The sequence below is a fragment of the Nycticebus coucang genome, chromosome 5, assembly GCF_027406575.1.
Source record: "Nycticebus coucang isolate mNycCou1 chromosome 5, mNycCou1.pri, whole genome shotgun sequence".
NCBI lineage: Eukaryota > Metazoa > Chordata > Mammalia > Primates > Lorisidae > Nycticebus > Nycticebus coucang.
Window position 1 is genome coordinate 14,349,754 of NC_069784.1, and position 25,435 is coordinate 14,375,188.

A 25,435-nucleotide genomic window follows, 5' to 3' on the forward strand; every position below is an offset into this window, starting at 1 on the left:
TAACATTGATCTCGGGAAAAAATGAACACAAACATAATATCAAAAGAACCCTCAGGAGAGAAGTAAGCAAAACATCAAATGCTTTTTTCCCCAATGTTGGATTGTACAACCTTGAAAAATGCAAAATCCTACTGCGAGGCACTCTTTCTTACACATTTATAGAGTAATTCGGAGAAGCACAAGTTCTGACATACAGTGCTGAGAAGTTTCCTAATTTGTGTAGAGAAAAATGTTTCTTATCCAAGAGGCAAGGTCAAGAGAATCCTGCATAGGAAATAAAAGTTAGTTAGGCAGATTGAGTGGTTGAGAGAAACGCGACGTTCTAAGTATATTCTATTAATATAAATTGTTGATCTTAAGTGGGACATTTCCTCCACATGCTATGATTTGAATGAGTCCCCTCAAAAATCATGTGTTAGAAAATTTTTTTCTTTTTTTTTAATTGTTAAATCAAAGCTGTGTACATTAGTGCAATCAAGGGGTACAATGTGCTCATTTCAAATATAATCTGAAATATTCCCATCAAACTGTTTAACGTAGCCTTAATGGCATTTTCTTAGTTATTGTATGTAGACATTTGTATTCTGCCTTTAGTAAGTTTCACCTGTAACCATTCTAAGATGCACCCTAGGTGTGGCCCCACCCATTACCCTCCCTCCACCAATACCTCCCCCCTCCCTTCCCCTTCCCCTTCCTTGGCCCTTTCCCCATAGTCTTGTGCTATAGTTGGGTTATAGCCTTCATGTGAAAGCTATAATTTATCTTCACAGTAGGGCTGAGTACATAGGATATTTTTTATTCCATTCCTGAGATACTTTGCTAAGAAGAATATGTTCCAGCTCCATCCATGTAAACATGAAAGAGGTATAGTCTCCATCTTTCTTTAAGGCTGCATAATATTCCATGGTATACATGTACCACAATTTCCTAGTCCATTCGTGGGTCGATGGGCACTTGGGCTTCTTCCGTGACTTAGCAATTATGAATTGGGCTGCAATAAACATTCTGGCACAGATGTCTTTGTTATATTGTGATTTTTGGTTTTCTAGGTAAATTCCTTTACTACATACCTAGTAAAGGAATTATAGGATCGAATGTCAGGTCTATTTTTAGGTCTCTAAGTATTCTCCAAACATCCTTCCAGAAGGAATGTATTAGTGTGCATTCCCACCAGCAGTGTAGAAGTGTGCCCTTTTCTCCGCGTCCACACCAACATCTCTGGTTTTGGGATTTTTTTATGTGGGCTACTCTTACTGGGGTTAGGTAATATCTCAGAGTAGTTTTGATTTGCATTTCTCTGATGATTAAGAATGATGAGCTTTGTTTCATGTGTTTGTAGATCATGTGTCTGTCTTCTTTAGAGAAGTTTTTCTTCAAGTCCCTTGCCCAACCTGAGTTGGGATCACGTGTTCTTTTCTTGCTAATACGTTTGAGTTCTCTGTGGATTCTGGTTATTAGACCTTTATCGGAGGTATAACCTGCAAATATTTTCTCCCATTCTGAGGTCTGTCTGGTTGCTTTACTTACTATGTTGTTGGCTGTGCAGAAGCTTTTTAGTTTGATCAGGTCCCAGTAGTGTATTTTTGATACTGCTTCGATGGCCTGGGGAGTCCTCCTCATAAAATATTCACCCAGGCCAATTCCTTCAAGAGTTTTCCCTGCACTTTCTTCAAGTATTTTTATAGTTTCATGTCTTAAGTTTAAATCTTTAATCCAGTGAGAGTCTATCTTAGTTAATGGTGAAAGGTGTGGGTCCAGTTTCAATCTTCTACAGGTTGCCAGCCAGTTCACACAGCACCATTTGTTAAATAGGGAATCTTTTCCCCACTGAATGTTTTTAATTGGCTTGTCAAAGATCAAATAACGGTAAGTAGCTAGATTCATCTCTTAGTTCCCTATTCTGTTCCAGACATCTACTTCTCTGTTTTTGTGCCAATACCATGCTGTTTTGATCACTATCAATTTATAGTACAGTCTGAGGTCTGGTAGTGTGATTCCTCCAGCTTTGTTTTTATTGCTGAGTGATGTTCTGGCTATTCGAGATTTTTTCTGATTCCATATAAAACAAAGTATTATTTTTTCAAGATCTTTAAAATATGACAATGGAGCTTTAATAGGAATTGCATTAAAATTATATATTGCTTTGGGTAGTATAGACATTTTAACAATGTTGATTCTTCCCAGCCATGAGCATGGTATGTTTTTCCATATGTTAACATCTTCAGCTATTTCTTTTCTTAAAGTTTCATAGTTCTCTTTATAGAGATCTTTCATGTCCTTTGTTAGGTATACCCCCCAAAATTTCATCTTTTTTGGTGCTACTATGAAAGGAATAGAGTCTTGACTGTTTTTTCAACTTGGTTAATGTTGGTATATATAAAGGCTACAGATTTATGGGTGTTGATTTTGTAGCCTGAGACATTGCTGTATTCCTTGATCACTTCTAAAAGTTTTGTAGTAGAATCCCTAGTGTTTTCCAGATATACAATCATATCATCTGCGAAGAGTGAAAGTTTAATCTCTTCTGACCCTAAGTGGATACCCCTGATCACCTTTTCTTCCCTAATTGCAAGGCTAAAACTGCCATTACAATTTTAAAGAACAATGGAGACAATGGGCAACCTTGCCTGGTTCCTGATCTAAGTGGAAATGATTTCGATTTAACTCCATTCAATATGATATTGGCTGTGGGTTTGCTGTAGATGGCCTCTATTAGTTTAAGAAATGTCCCTTCTATACCAATTTTCTTAAGAGTTCTGATCATGAAGGGATGCTGGATATTATCAAAACCTTTTTCTGTGTCAATTGAGAGAATTATATGGTCTTTATTTTTTAGTTTATTTATGTGCTGAATTACATTTATAGTATTACGTATATTGAACCAGCCTTGAGACCCTGGGATCCCCCTTGGTCGTGGTGTATAATTTTTTTGATGTGTTGTTGGATTCTGTTTGTTAGGATTTTATTGAGTATTTTAGCATCAATATTCATTAGTGATATTGGTTTATAATTTTCTTTTCTTGTTGGGTCATTCCCTGGTTTGGGGATCAAGGTGATGTTTGCTTCATAGAATGTGTTGGGTAATATTCCTTCTTTTTCTATATTTTGGAAGAGGTTTAGTAATACACATACTAGTTCTTCTTTAAAGGTTTTGTAGAATTCTGAGGTAAAGCCATCTGGTCCTGGGCTTTTCTTTTCAGGGAGATTTTGTATAGTTGATGCTATTTCAGGACTTGATATAGGCCTGTTCAACATTTCCACTTCATTCTAGCTAAGTCTTGGTAGGTGGCGTACTTCCAGGTATTGGTTGAGTTCTTTCAGATTTTCATATTTCTGACAGTAGAGTTTCTTGTAGTATTCATTGAGAATTTTTTTTAATTTCTGAGGGGTCTGTTGTTATTTCATCATTACCATTTCTGATTGATGAAATTAGAGATTTTACTCTTTTTTCCTGGTTAGGTTGGCCAAAGGTTTATCTATTTTATTGATATTTTCAAAAAACCAACTTTTGGATTTATTGATCTGTTGTATAAGTCCTTTGTTTTCAATTTCATTTAATTCTGTGCTGATTTTGGTTATTTCTTTTCTTCTGCTGGGTTTGGGATGGTAGTGTTCTTTCTTCTCCAGTTGCTTGAGATGTCCCATTAAGTTATTAACTTCTTCTCTTTCCTTTTTTCTTGAGGAAGGCTTGCAGTGCAATAAATTTCCCTCTTAGGACTGTCTTTTCAGTATCCCAGAGGTTCTGGTAATTCGTGTTTTGATTGTTGTTTTGTTCCAAAAATTTGGTGATTTCCTTCTAAATCTCATCTATAACCCATCTATGCTTCAGCATAAGGTTGTTTAGCTTCCATGTTTTGGTATGGGTATGTAGATTCCTGTTGTTATTGAGTTCAACTTTTATTCCATGATAATCTGAGAAGATGCAATGAATAATTTCTATTTTTTAACATTTGCTGAGGTTGGATTTGTGGCCTAGGATGTGGTTGATTTTGGAGTATGTTCTGTGGGCTGATGAGAATTATGTGTATTCAGTTTTGTTGGGATGAAATGTTCTGTAGATGTCTGTTAAGTCCAGATGTTGAATGGTTAATTTTAAATCTAAAATTTCTTTGCTTAGCTTCTTTTTGGAGGATCTATCCAGCCCTGCTAAAGTGGTGTTGAAATCTCCAGCTACTATGGAACTGGAGGAAATCAAGTTGCTCATGTCTGTTAGAGTTTCTCTTATAAACTGAGGTGCGTTCTATTTGGGTGCATAAATATTAATAATTGAAATCTCATCATATTGACTATTACCTTTAACAATTTGAAGTGTCCATCCTTATCCTTCCTTATTTTGGTTGGTTTAAAGCCTATTGCATCTGCGAATAGGGTTGCAATGCCTGCTTTTTTCTGGTTTACATTTGCCTGGAGTATAGATGACCATCCCTTCACCTGAGTGTATATTTGTCTTTTAATATAAGATGCGATTCTTGTATGCAGCAGATATCTGGCTTGAGTTTTTGTATCCAGTCAGCCAACCTGTGCCTCTTTAGAGGACAATTTAAACCATTCACATTAATTGAGAATATTGATAAGTCTTTCGAGAGTCCGGTGGACATTTTTAATCTTTTTGCGACTGTGGAAGTTGGAATTTGATCAAAATTTTCTGGGTGGGTTTACTTTTGTGGTGTAGGATTACGCTGGTCTTTATGGAGGATAGGTCTGAGGATATCCTGGAGAGCTGATTTAGTTATGGCAAATTTCTTCAACCTGTGAATGTCATTAAAGTATTTAATTTCTCCATCATAAACGAAACTCAGTTTAGCTGGGTACAGGATCCTGGGTTGAAAATTATTTTGTTTTAGGAGATTAAAAGTCGACCATCCTCTTCTAGCTTGAAAGTTTTCAGCAGAGAGATCTGCAGTTATTCTAATATTCTTCCCCTTGTAAGTGATGGTTTTCTTTCATCTGGCTGCTTTCAGAATTTTCTCCTTCATATTAACTTCAGTGAAATTGATTATGATGTGTCTGGGGGATGTCTTATTTGGGTTGAGTCATGCTGGAGTTCTGAAACTGTCTGCTATCTGAATTTCAGAATCTTTTGGCATATCTGGAAAGTTCTCCTTCATAGTCACATGGAGAAGAGACCGTGCCTTGTAAAGCCACTTTTTCACTTTCGGGGATCCCTATAAGTCGAATATTGGTTTTCTTCGAATTATCCCAGAGAGAGAGTGATCTGTTTCTGCCCTCCATTTCTTTTCTTCTTTGAGAGTTTGGGTACATATGAAAGCTTTGTTTTCAAAGTCGGAAATCCTTTCTTCTGCTTGCTCCATTCTGTTACTAACGGATTCTACTGTGTTTCTCAGGTCTTTGATGGCTTCAACTTCTTGTCTCAATGTGTCAAAATCTTTGGTCATTTGGTCTTTGAATTCATTGAATTCTTGAGATATCTTTTGGGTTACTGCTTGGAATTCTAATTCGATCTTGTTTGCTATCCAGATTCTGCATTCGATTTCTGACATCTCAGGTATTTGTTTGTGCATGGGATCTTGTGCTGTGTCTGCCCCTTTGAGTTGATTTACTCTGATTATTCATATTGCCAGAGTTTTTCTGTTGATTTTGCAGAAATCATGACTGTTTTTCACCATTGCCTCTGGCCGTCCTCAGAGTTGGGGAAGTGTCTCTCCAAGTTTAGACCCCAGCAGGATCGCTCTATGGTTGCTAGATCTTTGTAGGGAGTGACCCTGTGTAGTTCCTCTGGGGCTGCCCCATCCAGGGAGTTCTAGTTGTGGAAGCAGCTCCAGAGTGTGACACACCCGGATCTAGCAACAAGGCAGGAGGTGGTGCGCATGGTTCTGGGAGTGCCTGGTGGTCAGTGACTTTGGCAGAGAGAGTCCAAGGCACCAGCAGTCTCTGGCCAGGAGAAGGGCTCTGTGCAGAGGCAGGGAGGGCTCCGGCAGGCATGTGGCTACCACAGTCCCTGGCCAGATGAGCGGGCCGGTGTGGAGGCAGGGAGGGTACCGGAGGGAGGACTCAGGGTTGTGTGGCTCCCACAGTTCCTGGTCAGGGCATGTCAAGGCCCAGCAGGCGCGGGTTGCAGGTCGCAGGTCATGGCACAGCTCTTATGGAAGTCCAGGTGGCGCCAAGCCCAGGAGTTTGAGGTTGCTATGAGCTGTGACGCCATGGCACTCTACCCAGGGCAACAGCCCGAGGCTCCAGTGTGCCAAATCCGGTCCCACTCTGCCCCTGAGGGTTAAGTCTGTAAGGCAGCTCAGTCCCCGCCTTTAGGCTGCTCAGTCACTAGGTTACTAGCTCCTGCCCAATCCAGCTCCAACCCTGAGGACGGAGCTTGCTGGGGCAGTTCTCTCACAATGGCTCCCTGCAGCCCATAGCCGAACACTATTAAGTCCGTCTGGCTCAGTGGCTCAGTCTGGGGCCCTAGACAATGCCCAAAGTTCTCCGCACTCCTGCTCAAGCTCTCCCCAAGGCAGTTCAACTGAGTGCCAAGTCCAAAAACACCGAAACAGTTCACAGGTAAGGCCTTCCCTGTTTTCAGTCTCGCTGTTGCTTGTACTTATGGCTGCCGGTGGGATTAGGTTGATTGAACACATGCTACCACTTGACAGTTTTCCACTGTTTTTGTCCTCCTCTTGGGGTCCAGAAGTCCCTTGCTGACTCCCTGTATCCTTAAAGGGATGATTATAGGCAGATTCCACCAGCCAGAGATGCCTGGAGTCTTATCTCCCCAGACTCACCGTGACCAGTTGCAGGGAAGCTGTTACTTGGCCGCCATCTTGTGTTAGAAAATTATCACTGCAACAGTGTTGAGAGGTGGGGTGTAATGGGAGGTGATTGGGCCATAAGAGCTCTGCCCTCATTGATGGATTAATACAGTTATCGGGGGAGTTTCTTATAAAAAGACAAGTTGGCCCACTCTTTCTCTCTTGTGCCTTCTCTTTGCCCTTCTGCAATCAAATGATGCGACAAAAAGGCCCTTGTCAGTCCCCTTGCTCTTTGGACTTCCCAGCCCCCAGAAGCATGAGCCGATAAATTTCTGTTCATTATAAATTACCCAGTCTTGGGCATTTAAATGAACCAACACAGATGTCCTTGAACTTAAATGTTGAAACCAAATATCGAAACCAAAAACTAAAATGGTAGAATGAAACCTATAAGCTGTACAGACTGGGCTGTTTTTTCTCTGAATATAAAATTAATAAGGTATGTAAAAATTGTTTTATAAAACAAATTGAAATGTAGCATTTAATTATAAAATTTCCTTTGTTCCAGATGAATGGTTTAAACTAAAATGCCATAGAAGAGAGAGCCAAAAACAATCAAGGAAAAGAAAGGATTAATATGCTACTTAAAATTAAAAATATAAACTATATTAATTAAAATTGCATTACAGTCAGTTATAGTTTCTGTTCTAAAGAATTTCATCTCTTTATTTAATTGCTGTTGCATAACATAATGAAAGAAAAAATTTAAATTATAAATAAGAGGCTACTTTTGATCCTAGGACTTTGGATAACATTCATTTAAAATGTTAGGATGATTTACAACTGCTTAATTGTTCTTCTAGTATCCTGTGGAGTGCTGGGATTGTAGGTTGAAAGTGAGAAAGAGAAATTTAAGGCACTTCCTGACAGAGGAAAATATTGGGTTTCAAGAATAGTCTTGCAGGAAAAGTGAGCAATAGAAGCTTAATCACCAGGGACATACAAAAGTCAACACTGCTAAAATATTAGAAGGTTTATTTTAGGAAGCTATTTTCCCTGCTGAGTGTATTTGTGGACTGGATTGCTTATTTGATCTTTTCTCATCTGTACTGTCCATTTTTATGCCTAGATTTGAGTGTGTAAAGCAACATCTTTAACACTTGAGATTGTTGTTATTGATCTCATGCGGCCTGACTCTGACATTTGGGCACCCCCAAAAAATATGAAAACAATTTTAATGCAGGTCTCTGATAGCTGCCCAGTTAAAAGAAATACGTACGCTCGCCTCCCTTTACAATTTCAAAAGAATGCACAATAATCTGTGGCCAAACACGGAAGACCATTCCATGGAACACCCTTTAAACTTTATGAAGGGATCTACACTGGAAACTTTTCAGATGCTGTACGAGTTCATTAAGGCAATTATGCCTTAAATTCTGAAAAAGACATGCCTGGCTTGGTCATGGGTAGTGTTAGTGACTTCCTATGGAGTGGTGTTTATGATAGTAGCATAAACCCAGCAGGAAGTCACAATTGCCTGGGGGCGGTTGTAACTTAAGTGCTTGCTTTTTTGACATTTTTTCATATTCTTCAGGAAGAAAATGCACTTTTGTTGGTTTGTTTGACCAGTCTTTATTGTAAAAAAAAAATAATAATAATAAAAATACAGTAGAATCTATGTGGCTTAAAAATGTATGGTACAAATACGCTTGTCAGGAAAGGTAGAATCCTGCTGTCTTGGGACAAAGCAGCCTATTATTTTATACAACATGTTTCTAATGCTGAGATTCTTTTCCTTACAAAACGATATTCTCCAAATTGATATTTATCCTCCTTAAGTCAGGAAGTTATGAGAAAATACTGCTGTGGCGTTCAAAAAAATGGATCAAGTTCTGCTTTCTGCTATACGATAAGGAATTTTTCAACATTCATTTCCTTGAGAGCCATGAAGCAGAGAATTCACTACGCAAGCTAGCTTTATCTGTGGTCATGCATTGCTCGTCAACAATGGACCTCATATCCAGGATACGAGATTATAATACCTTATTTTTACTGTGCCTCTAAATACTGTATATTTAGATACATAAATATTTACCTGGGGGTTACAATTGTTTACAATATTCAGTATAGGAACATCTTGTACAAGTTTGTAGCTTAGGAGCAATAGTCTATACCATATAGCCTAGGGTACAGAAGGCTACCCCTCTAAGTTTGTTAGGTACACTCTGATGTTCACACAATGGCAACATCTCCTAAAGAGGCATTTCTCTGTCATTAAGTGAAAAATGACTGTATTTGAGTTATATTATCTGTAATTTATTACAAAAGAAGTCATAGCCCTTAATATCACTTCTTTATATGTAATTTTGGATTTTATAATGAGGCTTTACCATTTACACTGACATCGCTTTCAAAGATCTCATTTGTATACTAACAACATTCCAAACAGCATGGAAGAATTTCTTCAATGAGACCAAATGAGAAGAACTTAACTGCAGTTGGCTCTCCCCTGCCTTTGACAATCTGTACATGTCAACAGATGGGGGTTTAGGAACTAACTGCTCATTCTACTTCGACTCAGTTACAGTCAGTTTGAGAGTTGTCTAAATTCTGATAGGTCTGCTTTGCTCGTATATTTCAAAATACTGTCAATTCATTTAAACATACATCTAAAAACGACAGTAATATTGTTACACTAATGTCTAGAATAAATACTCCACTAGCTCAAAGTTTAGTATTCAGGAGTCTAGAGCTGGAAAGCAAGACAGTTATTTTTTCCCTTTTGTCCTTCTGAAAGTAATTTCACACAATTTGTTTGGACATTTCTGAGTTCCAAATACCAAGCATAGTAGGGGAGACATTTGGTGATATCAGATGTCATTCTTTATTTACTTGTATTGTCTAATCTCAAGTTGGATAAGAATATATCAATTTTTGTAGATCTTTTCATTGGCAGAGTTGAATGTACTAAGCATAGCAGTGAAGCTTTAAATAAGCCCAGCGACATCCTTACAATCTCTCTACTTACAAGATTATGCATTGTAAATCTTTTGATAGGGGCCAAAATTAAATAACCATGAATTATTCAGTGACAAGTTGAAGGATTCAAGTGTAGATGGGTTCAGGGTGCTATTTGTTAAAGCTAAGTAAATTAAAAAAAAAAAAAAAAAAGAGTTGGCAGTGTGCCCCCTCCCTCAGTTTGTGGGTGTTGACTTTTCAAGCACTCTGACCTTTGTCCTTCTCTGCTCCATCAGGAGTAAATTGCAGGGTAGCTCCCCTAGAGAAGCTGCATTGTCTTAGAAACTTTGTTTGGGTTTTTGGACTGGACCCAGGGAAATCCCTGGGAAATAACAAAGCAGTGTTGTTTATATACAAGAAAAAGACTTATTTATAACAGATTTAAAGTACTTAATCCATTTTGCAAAGCATAATTAAGTAAAATAAACACCAAATTGTGAAACAGAATAATAAATAAACAAAAACCAGATTCAGTACTAGGAGAGTCATAGGCTTGAAACTTAACTTGGGGTAAACTTGCTGTTATTTATTTAAAAAGAAAAAATAAAGTGGAATCCAGACAGACGGGTTGAATCCTATTTGGCAACTTTCTAGTAGTATGGGCCTGGGCAATTTGCTTAGCTTCTCTGAATCTCAGGGGATACTCAGTTGTTATTGTTAAAAAACAAAACAAAAAAAAGACACTGCTAATAATTAACCAAATTAGTGCTACCATTTTGCTCAGAGTTGAAAGTCACAGACAGGGTAAGGGAGAATCTTATCATCTTCTTTGTGGTGTGTGCCAGGCCTCCCCTTCCCACAATTTCTCTTCTGTGATTTTTGTTGCTGATACAGTCTACTGCCCGCATTACTTTCTGGAACACATTTCTGAATATCTACATTTAAGTTCTTTCTGCAATAAGCCTAAATTTGAAGCTGCTTATCCAACAAATGGATGATTCAATTAATATATTTTTTGAAGATTTACTCTGTGTGAAATTTTGGAAAAGCTGTGAGTAGGCATGATTTCTACTTCAAACAACCTATGATATAATAAGATTAAAATATATGAAAAACTACAAAGTAAGACTTGATAAAATCTATGTAAATACTTAATAAAATAATGATGGTGGCTGGCGCAGTGGCTCACACCTATAATCCTAGCACTTTGGGAGGCTGAAGTGGGAGGATCAGTTGAGGCCAGGAGTTTGAGACCAGTCTGAGCAACAAAGTGAGACCTCATCTACAAAAAATAAAAATAAATAAAATTAGCCAAGGGTGGTGGTGCAGGTCTACAGTCCCAGCTACTCAGGAGGCTGAGGTAGGAGGATTGCATGGGCACTCAGGAGTTTGAAACTGCAGTGAGCTATGATCATATTACTGCATTCCAGTTTGGGTGACAGGGTGACACTCAGACTCTAAGTAACAATAATAACAATGACAATGGTAGCTGACGCCTAGTGCCAGGTCACTGTCTGCCTATGCTTTTCTGAAAACTTTGCATATATTAACTCATTTCATTTACCAGTGACTTAAGCAGATTAGCACTGTTATAATTTTCAGGTTACAGGTGAGGCACAGAGGGGTTAAATGATTTTCTCAGGGCGGGAAAACTAACTTGTGGCAGAGCAGTCCCTTAGGAGGAAGTACAGATATCTTGGTTCTGGTCAGGCTCTTGGGCCTTCTGTTGCCCACACACTTACTCCTTGTGCAATGCAGCATCTCAGAATTGACATCAGGTTTTTGAAGCTTTTTACTTGGTGCAATGAGGGGGCGGGGGGGAACCTTTTAATTACCCCTGGGCTATTCAGGTATCATCTCCTAGAGAAGGTTAAGTTCTAAAAAAAATCACTGAGAGAGCAGATGGAATTTTTTGGTAGTATTGAATTTTTCAGATAATAAAAATGATATAAGTACACTGCGGAAATGTTAGAAAATACTAAAAAGCACATAGAAGAGAATTGGAATTACTCATTATATCTAAACTCAGAGATAATAACTGTTAACATTTAGCATATATCATCTATGTGGGAGTGTGGGTAATTTCTCTTCTTTATGCTTTGTTGTATTTTTAAAACATTTTGCAAGCAATTCATTTAGCAAAGGATTGTTTTTGTTAGAAAAAGACAAAATAGCTCAAGGCTTTAAAATATTTTTTAAAAATAGACTTTAAAAATATTTTTGCCCTTTATTTTCACCTTTAGAAAGGTTTCCTTAGGGAGAAATCATGAATGAATACTATATATTTATATTTCTTTCTCGTTTTTTACTAAAATGTAATTTTAATGCATTTTGTAACTTCTCACAAATTTGCTAGTATAATGATTACCTTCTTCTGTTGCTATAGACATTTCTGTAACCCAAAATTAATCAATACAATTTTTTAGCTCATAGCATGGGTATTTTCCTCAACATTTAAACAGAACCCCAGGTAAGTTGTCTACCAAGGCTGCACTTCTGTTCTGCAATGTTGGGTTGTTGCTAGGACGTGGTTGCTCAGCCTGGACTCCATGTCTTAGCATTCCTCTGCATCTTGGTGAGGCCAGGTGCCTATCATCCATTAAACAGAGCTGGGCAGAAACGGTACGTCCCACTGATGGAGCTGGTCTTTAATAGACCCCTCCATCCTCATTCCCCTCCATTCTCTGTTTTTCCTTCTCTGCTAACAGAGAACAAAGTATCCTAAGACCTTAATGGATAACAGTGCCACGATGGAAGGAACAGTGTGTGTTTTACCACATGAAAGGGTGCCTGCCAAATATTGACATTGAAACTGAGCAAGTATTAATTTTCATTGTAATTCAGTCTGAAGTGAGAGTTCATGTGTTAAGCATCTGGGCTCACATTAATAACTAGATACTTCCCAAATTTTTGTTTTCTTAAATGAAGTTAAAAAAAAAAAAAACACTAGATTGATTTTTTTTATCTTCAAATGACAGAAGCAACATATCCTTTTTGCAAAATACCTACTAACATAGATAGCATGGATCTACTTTGGAAAAAAAAACCAAAAGAAAACAAAATTAGGATCTTAAATGAACAAAGAAGAATCCCTTCTTAAATATAATTTTATACCTCTCTGAAGATTATGTTACTAAGATAAAACCTTAAAAACAGAATCAACAGGTAAAAAGATATTCAAAGTTTTAAGTGCGTTGATCCACATGACATTGCCCTACAGACTGATGTCACACTTGTGCAGTGATGTCAGGACTGCTGTTGTTTCTGGTGTGCTATGTATATATCACCACAGCATTGTTAGTTTCATTGTATCAGTTCTTTAATTCGGCTAATTTCCTTTTCATTTCAGTGTGGTATCCTGTAATTATCTTTTTTTTTTTTAATTTCAGAGAACCTTTGTTTTTACTTATTGAGAACATAGCTTGAGTTTAAATTATGTATCAAACATGTTTAATTACATGAGTCTGTCTTCTTAGTTTTTTTATGTGGGATATTCATTCACTGTCCCTAAAGATTTTTGCTTTTTTATTTATTTCTTGTTTGTTTTACTGCTAGGCTTTTCCCCCCTCGTTATTTACTCTTTTATTTTTTTCCTAAATTTCAGAGTATTACAGGGATACACATATTTTGGTTACATAGTTTGTTTTTATATATTTTAAGTCAAGGTTATATTGTGTCTGTCCCCCAGAAAGTGTGCAATATACCAATGCAATGTGCCTGTTGAGTGGGAATTTACCCATCCTTTCACCCCTCACCCTCTTGAATTTCACTGAATTTTGCTTCCACATGAGAAAGAAAAGTACTGACCAACAAGCTCCAATTTAGTATTGAGCACATGTAGTGTTTGTTTTCCCATTGTTACAAAACTTGACTTAGGAGTATGCTCTCCAATTCTGCCCAGGTTGTTATGAAAGATACTAGATCACCATCTTTTTTATGGCTGAATAGTGTTCCATGGTATAAATACAACACGTTTTATTGATTCATTCATGAATTGATGGGCACTGGGTTGTTTCCACATCTTGGCAATTGTGAATTGTGGTGTTAGAAACATTCAAGTAGTGCCTTTGCAATAAAATGTCTTTTCATCCTTTGGCTAAATACCTAAAAATGGCATCCCTGGATCAAATGATAGGTCTACTTTTAGTTGTTTGACGAATTTCCACACTACTTTCCATAGAGAATGGACTAGTCTTCAGTCCCACCAACACTTCACCTGGGGAAGGGCAAACCAGCTCCTTGGGACTCTTTTATCAAGCTCTAATCCCATTCATAAAGATAAAACCCTCATGGCCTAATCACATCATAGAGGCCCATTTCTTAATACTATAGCATTATGTTTCAGCCTAAGAATTTTGCTAGAGGGGTGGGACACAAGAATTCAGACTACATCAACACCAAATCAAGGGGTTGCGAATAATTTAGCATAATCATGAAATAGCAATGTGCTTGAGAGTGTGGGTTGGAGCCAGAACATGTAAATTCACATCCTTGTCCATCACTTCTAAGCTGCATGACTGTGGGCAAGTTCTTTAACCTTTATGTGACTCAGTTTTCTCATATTTAAAATGTTTACATTACAGAGTCATTTTGAAATTAATTAAGTGAATGTATTTAAAGTGCTTAGGATCATACCTAGCCCATAGAAAACACCCAACAAAATTGTAGCTATTATGATTTTAGAGCAACACCATAAGCCATGAGACAATTTGCATTATTTTTACCTTCATGAAGTAGTTAAAAGATCTGAGATCTTATGGTCTTATTTTTTATATTTAGATATATTAGAATCTTAAATATGTTGAAAGATACTGGAGGGATGGTTCTTTTTTCCTCCTGTAGTCACTCACTATGTTGGGTTCTGTTATTCTGTACCTAGAATATAGGATAGGCTCCATGGCTGTTTACTGATGGTAGCAATGATGAGCATGATTTTGGTAGCATAATAAATGAAGAAGCTGAAAGAAAACTTGTGTTAGTAGCAAAAGGAAATACCGTGTGGACTTCTAGCCTTGGAACGTGTTCCACTACTTTATTACCCTAAAGAAAGTTCCAGCATTGAGTTTTCTAGAATCTCTTTTAAGTAGTCTTCCCAGAGTAATTCTTTACTACTTTATTTTGACAGGTATAATTTATTTATTAACAGCTTATTGCTCTACTATGCTTATAGAACCCATAATTTTTCTAGACTAGAGAAAACACTCTGAGATGATGAGTCAAATTTTGACCATTCTCTGAGAATACAATGATATTAGCCTTAGTTTTTAGTTTCTATTCCTGATACAGTCATGTGAGGGAAGGAGAATACATCAGAAGAAAAGAGCATTTACTACATTTCTTTCTTTCTTTTTGTTTTTTTGTTTTTGAGACTAAGTTGCATCCTTTTGTTGGAGGCTAAAGTGCTGTGTGTCAGCCTAGCTCACAGCATCCTTGAACTCCTGGTCTTAAGTGATCCCCTTCCTCAACCTCCCAAGTAGCTGGAAGCTGGGACTACAGGTGCCTGCCACAATGCCTGGCTAATTTTTCTATCTTTTATTTTAGTAGGGATGGATTCTTGCTCTTGCTCATGTTGGTCTCAAACTCCGGATTACAGGTGTGAGGCCCCGTGGCCAGCATTTCATTGTTCACGTCATCTTTTAGAGTGCACAGGTGGATGATGGCCAGTCATTGCTCAGTTGTAAGTCAGTGAGATTTCCCTATATTTAAGAATATGTATATAGCTAGAGGATTTAAATTTTTATAACTACACCCATCCTTTTCATTATCTGCTCAAAGCTATAGATCCTTGTGTTTACCCTAACCGTTTTCATATCTCTTAGTATTAAAACCATTGCAATCATGATATCACTTAGGTGCAGCATATTGGGTGAGCACATGGAGGGGTGAAATTTGGGGTTCTGAAAGGAGAGGATGTCTTCAGCAATGCAAAGTTCATTCAGCTTTTGGATTCAGTGTTGAAAAACTCGTCCAGTCCACTGTCCAAGGATTAGCTTGCCTAGAGGACAACTTTTGAGTAAAAGCCCCTCAGGGTGAAGGAGCAAACCAGGTGGTTATCTTTCTGTGTTTTTCTATTCTCTTATCAATGATCACTACAGAAGATTTCTGGTCACCAATAAGTGTGTGGATTTCTTCCCAGAAACCAATCAATTCTGCAGCAGATGCCAACCAAATACCCACTACGTCAATTTAAGTATGACATTATCTACCTGGAGATTGTATCAGATCCCATAGGTTGGGGGCTCAGTTCCACAAGACTGCCCCTCCTCCCCATGCCAATGGCAAGCTCCAGATTATCTCCCCTGTGCTTCTGACCCACTGACTCTAAGTTGGTGTTCTCATAGCCTCCTCCTTGGATTTGATTCATTTGCTGAAATGGCTCACAAAACACAGGGGAACACTTGTTCACATTTACTGGCTCATTTTAGAGGTTATCACAAAGGATACTGATCAGCAGCTGATGGAAGAGGAGCACAGGGCAAAGTATGTGGGAGGGGGTGCAGAACTTCCACACTTACTCTCAGGAATATTTGCATGTTCTGCCATCCAGAAGTTCCCCAAATTCAGTCTTTTTATTTATTTTTTAATGGAAGCTTCAGTATATGGACATATTGATTAAATCATTGACCACTGGTGATCCTAGGAGGTTGCAAGATGGGACTGAAACTTTCCATATCAACCCTGCAATCATGATTTGGTCTTCCCTGTGACCAGCTCTCATTCTGAAGTTACCTAGGTGTGGGACCATCCATCTATCAACTTATTAGCATTAAAAAAGACACATCACTTTGACGATTCCAAGGAATTTAGAAGTTGTATGCCAAGAAACTGGAGAAAAGACCAAAAGTATATTTTGCATAAATCACAATACCACATTACGTTTAGTCATTATATGTCCTTAGGCAACTCTAGACTATAAATATTTCTAAGATTTTCCTTATTTTAGATGACCTTGAGAGTTTGAGAAATACTGGTTTGTTATTAGGCAGTCTTTCAATGTGAGTTTGTCCAGTGTTTCTTAGGGCTTATGGTTTTGTTGGACAAAGACTGCAGAAGTAAAATGCTGTTTTCATATAATATCAAGGAGACACACTATCAACATGACTTATCACCATTGGTGTTGACCATGATCAGCTGGCTGCAGCAGTGTTTGTTAGCTGTCACCACAGCCCAGTGACTCTTCCCCTCCCTTTTCTTTAGAAGGAAGCCACTATTCACAGCCTACTCTTAAAGATTTGGGAGTGGTGGTACTTGAAGGAAGATTATGCAATTTACTTGGAAATGCAGGAGAGATTCGTGTAATCTTATTTATTTATATGGAAATTTATTATGTTTTGGCAGTTATAATGCTATGCTACATGATTTATTTTATTGCTAAAGTCATTCCAGATTTAGCCTTGAGAACTCTTTCAGTTGACTGCTGTATTTCTTGGATAGATCCCTACTGGGGTGTGTGTTTGTGTCTGCCTGTGTGTTTGAGTAGTTCTTTACTTTCTTACATCACAGGATTTTCCAGGCTCATCTTGTATGTTTCCTGCCCTAGTTGTAGAATAAACCACTTCTAAGGAGAACCTAGTTCTTATTATTAGAGAAACCCAAGGTCCCTGAATGTGCTTGTTGTTATTGGGATCTCATTGCACTAGACCCTCTCAGTTGATAGGCCAAGTGAATATGTATCATTCACTTTATCATTCTGTCTTAACAAGATCATTATGGCATTGCATTACCAGTAGAGTGAAAATGCAGGAAGACCAGTAAAGAGGTTCTTATCATCTAGGAGAGAGAGGATTATGGTTTGGAGCAGAGGCTGAAACAATAAAATATTGCTATTGATTTCATTTATCACTAATCTTCAAATTGTCTGCTGTCTACAGAAACTCTCCTATACTTTTGCAAGCTATTTGGTCACCAACATTTGATCTCTTACGTGACACAAGCTTAATGTTGAGTACAGAAGATACAACCATGTGTAAGACTTGATGGTTTTATCTAGTGCTACATATTGTTTGACATTATTTGGATTGTTAAAAACAATTATAACACTCCATATGAGACTGATTTGGGCATTACTTAATTGTACAGGCATTGTCTAGTGCTACATATTGTTTGACATTATTTGGATTGTTAAAAACAATTATAACACTCCATATGAGACTGATTTGGGCATTACTTAATTGTACAGGCATTGAGTCGGGAAGTCTCAAAACAAAGTTTTGAACTGCCTTGATCAAAACAAGATGGAGGCAGGGCAAATTCCAACTGGTTAGAACCAAGTTGGTGAAGAAATTGCCCCTGGACCTTACAGCTTCATTATACAACACTTCATTACCATGAAAGTTTCTAAGAAAACCTCCCACTCCCATTATGCATCTGACACCATGACACTTCTTCCTGTTTGAACATATTTAGTTAAAAGGAGGATATCACTCTAATTCCAGGAAAACAGCACCCCTTTCAAGACATAACATGAATATTCCACCTCGCGTTTAGCTTGTAATTAAGCTTTTACTTAAATTGAAGGGATAAAGAAATCATGGGGCCGGTTTTCCTTTGCAGGCATAGCCAGCCTGTACTCTCTCTGGGGATTAGGTTTTCTATACTTTCTAAATAAAACTCGCTTTCACTTTATACTGTCAGCTTACTCCTGGATTCTTTCTTGCACAAAGACAAGGACCAACTTGTACTTCAAGTAGCTCCCAGCATTGAGAGTCAGTTTCCTGTGTCACAATCATGGTGGTAACATAGGTAGGAGTGTAAAAAACCAGGCTGCTGTAGTAGTGGTCACCAAAAGGGTGGAGTGCACATGAGAAGCACATGGGGAATACACAAAAGGGACATCAAACGAGGTAAACGAGAAAGTAAAGAAAAATGGTGGTCAAAGATGAGTTCAAACTTTGTAGACCACTCTCAAGATGGTGACATTCACAAAAACAATGGATTTCAGAGTGGAACTTTATTCAAGGGGAGGTTAATGAGTGCCATTTTAAATAGAGTTTGTGATGATTTGAAGGTTTTTAAGTATACTTAAGTGGACATATTAGAGTGGTTTTCCTTTTAAAAATAATTGTCTTTTTAAAAAAGAATTCTCATTTGAAAACTAATTCAAGAATACAGTATATCTTAAAAATGTGTAGTTTGCCATATCTGAATGATAAATATTTAAACATCTGGGGAAGTAAAGCTCAATGGAAATCACTTGTGGTGGGTGGGTGAGGGGAAGGAGAGGATGAGTGAAAACCTACCTAAGGGGTACAATGAACATTTTCAGGGGGTAGTGGGGTGGACATACTTATTACCCTGACCTGAGCATTATTAAAGCAATCCATAACCGAAAAAATTTGTATCCCCATAATACTTTGAAATAAAAAGAAATGTAAAAATATAAGGAATAAAGACAGAAAAATTTGATACCATTCTGTACAACAAACATTTTTCACCCATTTAATGTGAGCATGCATATTAGGAGCATATGAACATCACATTTTCACAGCTCATCTTGACAGGTGATAATCACTGCTGAATATAATTGATACCATTACTTATTGAGAGTGACCAAGCATTTAATAGTTTTACTCCTCATCTCCTTAGAACTGTAGAAAACAGAGGAATTATAAATGCCTGGTCTGTTATGGTCAAGTTTTATAATTCATTTATTATGAAAAATAGATTGAGACAACAACGTTGTCATATGTTACCACGTTAGTCTCAAAGATTCAGTTAATGTTTAATAATGTTTACCATACCGGACAAGAAAAGCCATGGGTTGACTTGATAATATTGAACAGCTGTTAAGAGCTAATACTTTTGTAATGGGTTCAAAGGACCTGGATTAAAAGGAATTCTTTAATAGAGTACTTCACACATTAACATCCTTTAGAGGAACCAATTCAATTGACTACATTTAGTAGATAAATCCTCAAATTCATGGAAGAAAACTATGTAACACCTATTGTTGTGCAAATGTAACAGAGATCTAAATGAGATCAAGAATGTGTATGCTCTGGCAATTGTACATGTGAAGGTATTAATGTTATCAGTTCTTGGGAGCAATAGGACTTATTCTATAAAGTGACACTAATTTTTTGTAAATGTTACATTTGTGGATACTTTTGAACTGAAAACTTCTTTGCATATATTATGTCATTTAGTCCTCACAGTAGTCTCATAATATTAGAAAAGTAGATATTATTGCCGGTAATATTTATAATACTTAGGAAAATAAGTAACTTACCTCAGATTCAATAGCTAATATATACATGAAGGGCCAGGACAAGAAACCAGGTCTTCTGACCTCCAGACCAATAATACATTCATCACTAAACTATTTTATTAGAATTCAAAACAAATAAGAGCATGTCATATAATTTGGATCTTTGAGCTTTTTCCTATCTGTAAAATGGGCATAATATTAACTCTTCTATCCATTTCATAAGTTATAATTAAATATAAATTAAATTCCCAAACTACATGAATTTTTTTTTAATGAAACAATTTATAGTTTAAGTTTTGAAGTCTCCATTTTTTTCCTATACAGGTCCAGTTGCATCCAAATTGATCACGTACAGTTGTGTAAAATTGACCAAGTGATAATTTCCATACTCTCATTTTACATACAATAAAGCCCCTCCTTCTAATTTAAACTTTACCTATTTTAAGATTTGACTTGGGATTTACTTTCCTGCTCCGCTCATATTTTTCATAAATGGCATAAATTATCATTGTAATCAAGAGCATTTAACATATTAAAAATAATTATTACAGATATTTAAATGTGGATTATAAGCGGCATCACATTACTACCTGAGTTGTACTGTTCCCATGAGAGGGACTGGTATCAACAAGCTTGGGCCTATTTCCATGAGAAACAAATGTATTGTCTTAGCTAGTTCAGACTGCAGTGACGTAGAACCAGAGTGAGTGGCTTAAACAACAAACCTTTATTCCTCCCACTTCTGGAGGCTGGAAAGTCCCAGGTCAAGGTGTTACCTGACAAAGAGGGTCCATCCACCTGTCACTGTCAGCCAGTATGCAGAGACAGGGATAGGTCCATCAAACTTTATTTATTAGCAGGCCAGGATTCTAGAGAACAGTGAGAGTAGCCTCTTCAAGACAGTAAAGACCACATGAACCCTCATTTTAAATAATAAGCAGCACAACTCTGTGACAATCTATTATATTCCCAATTCAAAAGTCAATTCTTAAACTATTCAACATGGGCATCTTTAGGGTGGGACATAAACTTACAAAACAGTAAGAATGGGGGACAGGAGGTGAAGACCGGCTGTGTCATGTCTGTCCAAGCCTGATAGACTCCGTTGTATCCGCACAGCCTGTGCTGTCATTGGCGCTGGCAGATCCAATGTCCGTTGAGGGCGCTCTTCCTGATTTGCACATGGCCATCTTCTGGTTGTATCCTCACATGGCTAAAAGAAAAATCATCTCTTTCTTGTCTCTTCTTGTAAGGATACTAATCATTGAGAGTCCCACTCTCATGACCTAATTACCTCCCAAATGTCTTACCTCTTAATACCAGTATATTGGGAGTTAGGACATCAACACACAAATTTTGGGAGACACGATCCATGTATTACAAGTACCCTAGGAGAAGCCATCCTAAGGAGAGGGCATGTGAGGAATAATGTCTGAACCTAGAGGTCAGGGTCAGAGGGGTGTATGTGGGTTCCTCGTCAATGTGGTTGTCCTCTAATCTTCCCCAGGTGTCATTGCCCGAATCCTGAAAACACAAACAATTAAAAACATTTTAGTAAACTCTCCATAATCCAAAGAACATCTGACTGCCAGAAGCTAGATTCCAAGGCCAAGTGTAAGGTCTCTCTGTGTGTGGCTTTGTAGATGAAACACACTGACACATGATATGGAGCGTACCCATAAACTAGAGCAGCAAAACAGAATAACCAGGGTAGGCAAATCATTGTGAAGACTGCATGGTAAGAGAACACATCAGCCTAGGAACCAAATCAAGGGAATGGGAAAGTGATGGAAGACAGGAGATATTCAGGGGAAGAGTTCCTAAGCTTAAAGACTAGGCTGGAGGAATGGAAGGCCTTGGTTTCCAACTGATGGGTAAGGGTGGGTCACACCAGGACTCCCTCAGGTCACAACAGCCTGGTGAGTTATAATAATGGGATGAAGGGAGAGTTTGATTAACTCTGCTCCGTCTCTGGCTGGTGTTATGTATAAAAGTACTGGTAACCTTGCTTTCCTTCACATTTAGACACTTAACAGAGGGGACTTTCATTCACAAAAGAGTACAAGACACAAACATACACTTAAACTGTTTTAATTAAAAGTAACATGGGTAAATGTATTTTAAATATTTAGCAGTTACTATTTTATTAAATTTAGCCTGACCTATTTTTTAAAATGAAGGTTTCTTTTATCTAAATTTCAGTGTGTTTTCTTGAAAATGGTTATTTCTCAAATTGGCTTTTCTTTCTTCCATTGGTAAGAACGAACTGTCAATTGACCTTTTAATTTACTCATTTTCTACTTAATTGGACTGTTTATTCCAAGCTGATGTTCATATTTAACATAAGTATTCTGAACTAACTTTTGTGGACCATCTCTACACTCTCTAGAATTGAGATCTCCAAAATAAACAGAAGCATTCAAAGAATAGTTCTCCCTTTTAGATACACTAAAAAATTATAAATTGTATTATTATCAATGTGACAATCTATAAGAAATTTCAGTATAAATTGCAGAAAAATAGCAAAGTTCATGCTTTTTATTTTAATGTATGAATTCTCAAAACTAAGTTTAAGTTATATATATATATGAATAAGTGCTTTTCTGAAAACAATATTCTAAAATTGCCTCATAAACATTTAGCTAATTTTTATTTGGAAGCCATGTATAGTTGCCTTCTAAGAACTTTTCAGTTACCTTACTTGATTCTCACATTGCCATGTTAATAGATTTTATAAGGCATTTATTTTTCTTCTAATATAGTAACCAAAAGTATACACAAGTAATAATACTTGTTTAAAATAATTGATCCTTTCTTAACCCAGAACATATCACATGAAGGTTAGACACACTTTTGAATGACATCAAAAAACTAAAGTTATGTACCCTGTTTCCCCGAAAATAAGACAGTGTCTTATTTTAAGGTGTGCTCCCAAAGATGCGCTAGGTCTTATTTTCGGGAGACGTATTATCTTTCCTGTAAGTAGGTCTTATTTTCGGAGGATGTCTTATTTTAGGGGGAAACAGGGTAGTAGGAGTAAGATATTTTATATTTATACAAAGAGATAAATTTGTTATTAATATATATGTATATAAGAAAATGTGTTCAGCGACTTTTATTGGAGACAGTTTTTTCTTTTCCTGGAGATTATCTGTCATCATGATAATTTCAACAACCCAAGTCTCACATGTGATCCATTATCCTTCTTACTTTGAAGAAAAATGTGTGTATCTAATTTAAAATTATTTAAAATCATTTTTTTAATTAACAATTCTATAAAAGTCCAAGAAGCCAAATGGTGCTACGTGTATTTAAATATAGGAAACTCAGTGTTGTTGACTCACTGGGAGTTCATTCATTCCATTATTGAAGCAGCATCTGTAGCATCTGGTAGGTGTGAGTCCTTGCTCTGAACACTTGCCTGGCATCCAGGTCAGTCTACATCCCTGTTCTCATAAAAGTTAGAAAGAAGAGACAGATAGCGAACAAGTAATCAAAGAAAGGAGAAATAAAAAATCTTTTCATGTGGATATTTGAAAGAAGAGAGTAAAGAGGTTGCACCTTGCTGGAGAAGGGTGAAGGGATCATGGCAAAACCTGCCGTTTTCCCTTGGTTGGTTCACTGAAGGATCAACTTGCAATTATGGTAGATTACTAAGAGAAAGATTTATTTCCAAATACCATGTGCATGGGGAAAAGAACAAGAATGTTTATCCACAGTCTCAGTGGTAGTCAGAGACCTTTATAGATGCCTTTTGGAAGGGGGGGAAGAGTGTGGAAATATGTGTGTAGATGGGTTGTGTGTAGATGGGTGGAAACATTGATTTGTAGGTTAACCTGAGAGATAGGTCTCGAGGCTTCCAATGACCCTGGGGCCAGGTCTATTAGTGAATAATAAGGAAGTCAGCAGCCCCTTTTTGATTCACAATCGGGTTACTGAGGTTTTATGTAGATAGAGAAAAGGCCTCTTTCAATGCTGATGGTGAATGGCCTTTAATTCAAAATACTCTTTATACCCAGGAGTCATATTTTGGGGCAAAATTTCCTTAGCTCCTTCAAGGGAACACATTAGGTAGTGTGACCACAGAAGGCTTCTTTGGAAAGGTGACATTTAAATTAGATTTATTTCAATAAAATGTTGCGAGAGCAATTTCAGCTAATGTTTTCTTTCTCAGAATTTGGGGATAATTGTCAAAAGAAAATTAGGGTATCATAAAATATAGACACACAATACGTTTTGGAGATTGCCTGTTTGAATACCTTCTTATAAAAATCAGAAAATGTTGAAAAGAATGACTTGTCCAAATTTTATAGCATACTTATAAGAACTGTTGAATGAAACACACTTCTCTAGATTACCAGATCTATATTCTTGTGTTACCATTTTGTTAAAAAAAATGTTTTCCCACAAAACATGAATCTTTTCATACAGATTCCAATGCACCAAAACCATCTCCTATTTTCTAAAGCACTTGATAAAGTGTATTTTAAATAATAACATACACTCTAAAGAAATAAAACAACAGACAATAACTAAATAATAATTAAGCAAGAATTGCCAACTTGAAGCAATTATTTAAAAAATTTTAAAACAAATCAATTTTAAAACAACTATCATTGAGCACAAACAGTATAAATTAACTTCCTGGGAGTCAGACCAATGTAAACACAATGAAAAAGATGGTTTTTATTTTTTCACTTGAGGAAGTTGAATAGTTCAACAAAAGAGAAAAGACTTTCTAGCTATGAACGTAATTTTTCACAAGAGATTTTACGTGAAGCACAGTGAAAAAATAAAAGGACAATATTTTCAACTAGAGTTTATAAATACAAGTACTTTATAAGTGGAGATGATTATATGGGCTCTCCATAAGAAGGCGCAGTTTGATATTAAGTTTTGGTTCCTTCAAGGCTCTCGTAGGAGAGAAGGAATAGGACAAGTGGTTGAAGAAATAGTAATACATTTCGAGAATTTAAACAACTTCAGTCTTCTGGTTACCTGACTTCATGCTGGAAGAAATGGGAAAGATTTTTGAGGGGAATTTATTTGTCTAAGAAATTCTTCTTATCTCTGATTTTTTAACAGTAACTTAAAAAAGCCTTTCAGAAGATGGCCAGACATGGTGGCTTATGCTTGTAACTCTCTCTGGGTTGGTTGGCTCAGCTTAGGAGTTCAAGACCAGCCTGAGCAAAGGGAGACCCTGTCTGTACTGAAAATAGAAAAAAAAAAAAGAAAATCTATCTGTGTGTTGTGGCAGGTGCTTGTAGTCCCAGCTACCTCGGAGGCTGAGACAGGAGGGTTGCTTGAGTGAAGAGTTTGAAGTTGCTGTGAGCTATGATGTCACTGCACTCAATTCCAGGGTGATTGAGTGAGACTCTGTCTTAAAAAAAAAAAAAAAAGCCTTTCAAAAGATACTATAAAGAGTATTGGTCCTAAGTAAAATAGGCAAGATTTAAAATTTCAAATTCCAACATCCCCTGGTGTATTTAAAGGCAAGCAGAACTACAGGACTCACAAGGTGAGGACTCAGTTTACACAAAGGAACAGTCAGAAAATATAAGGTTGGCCC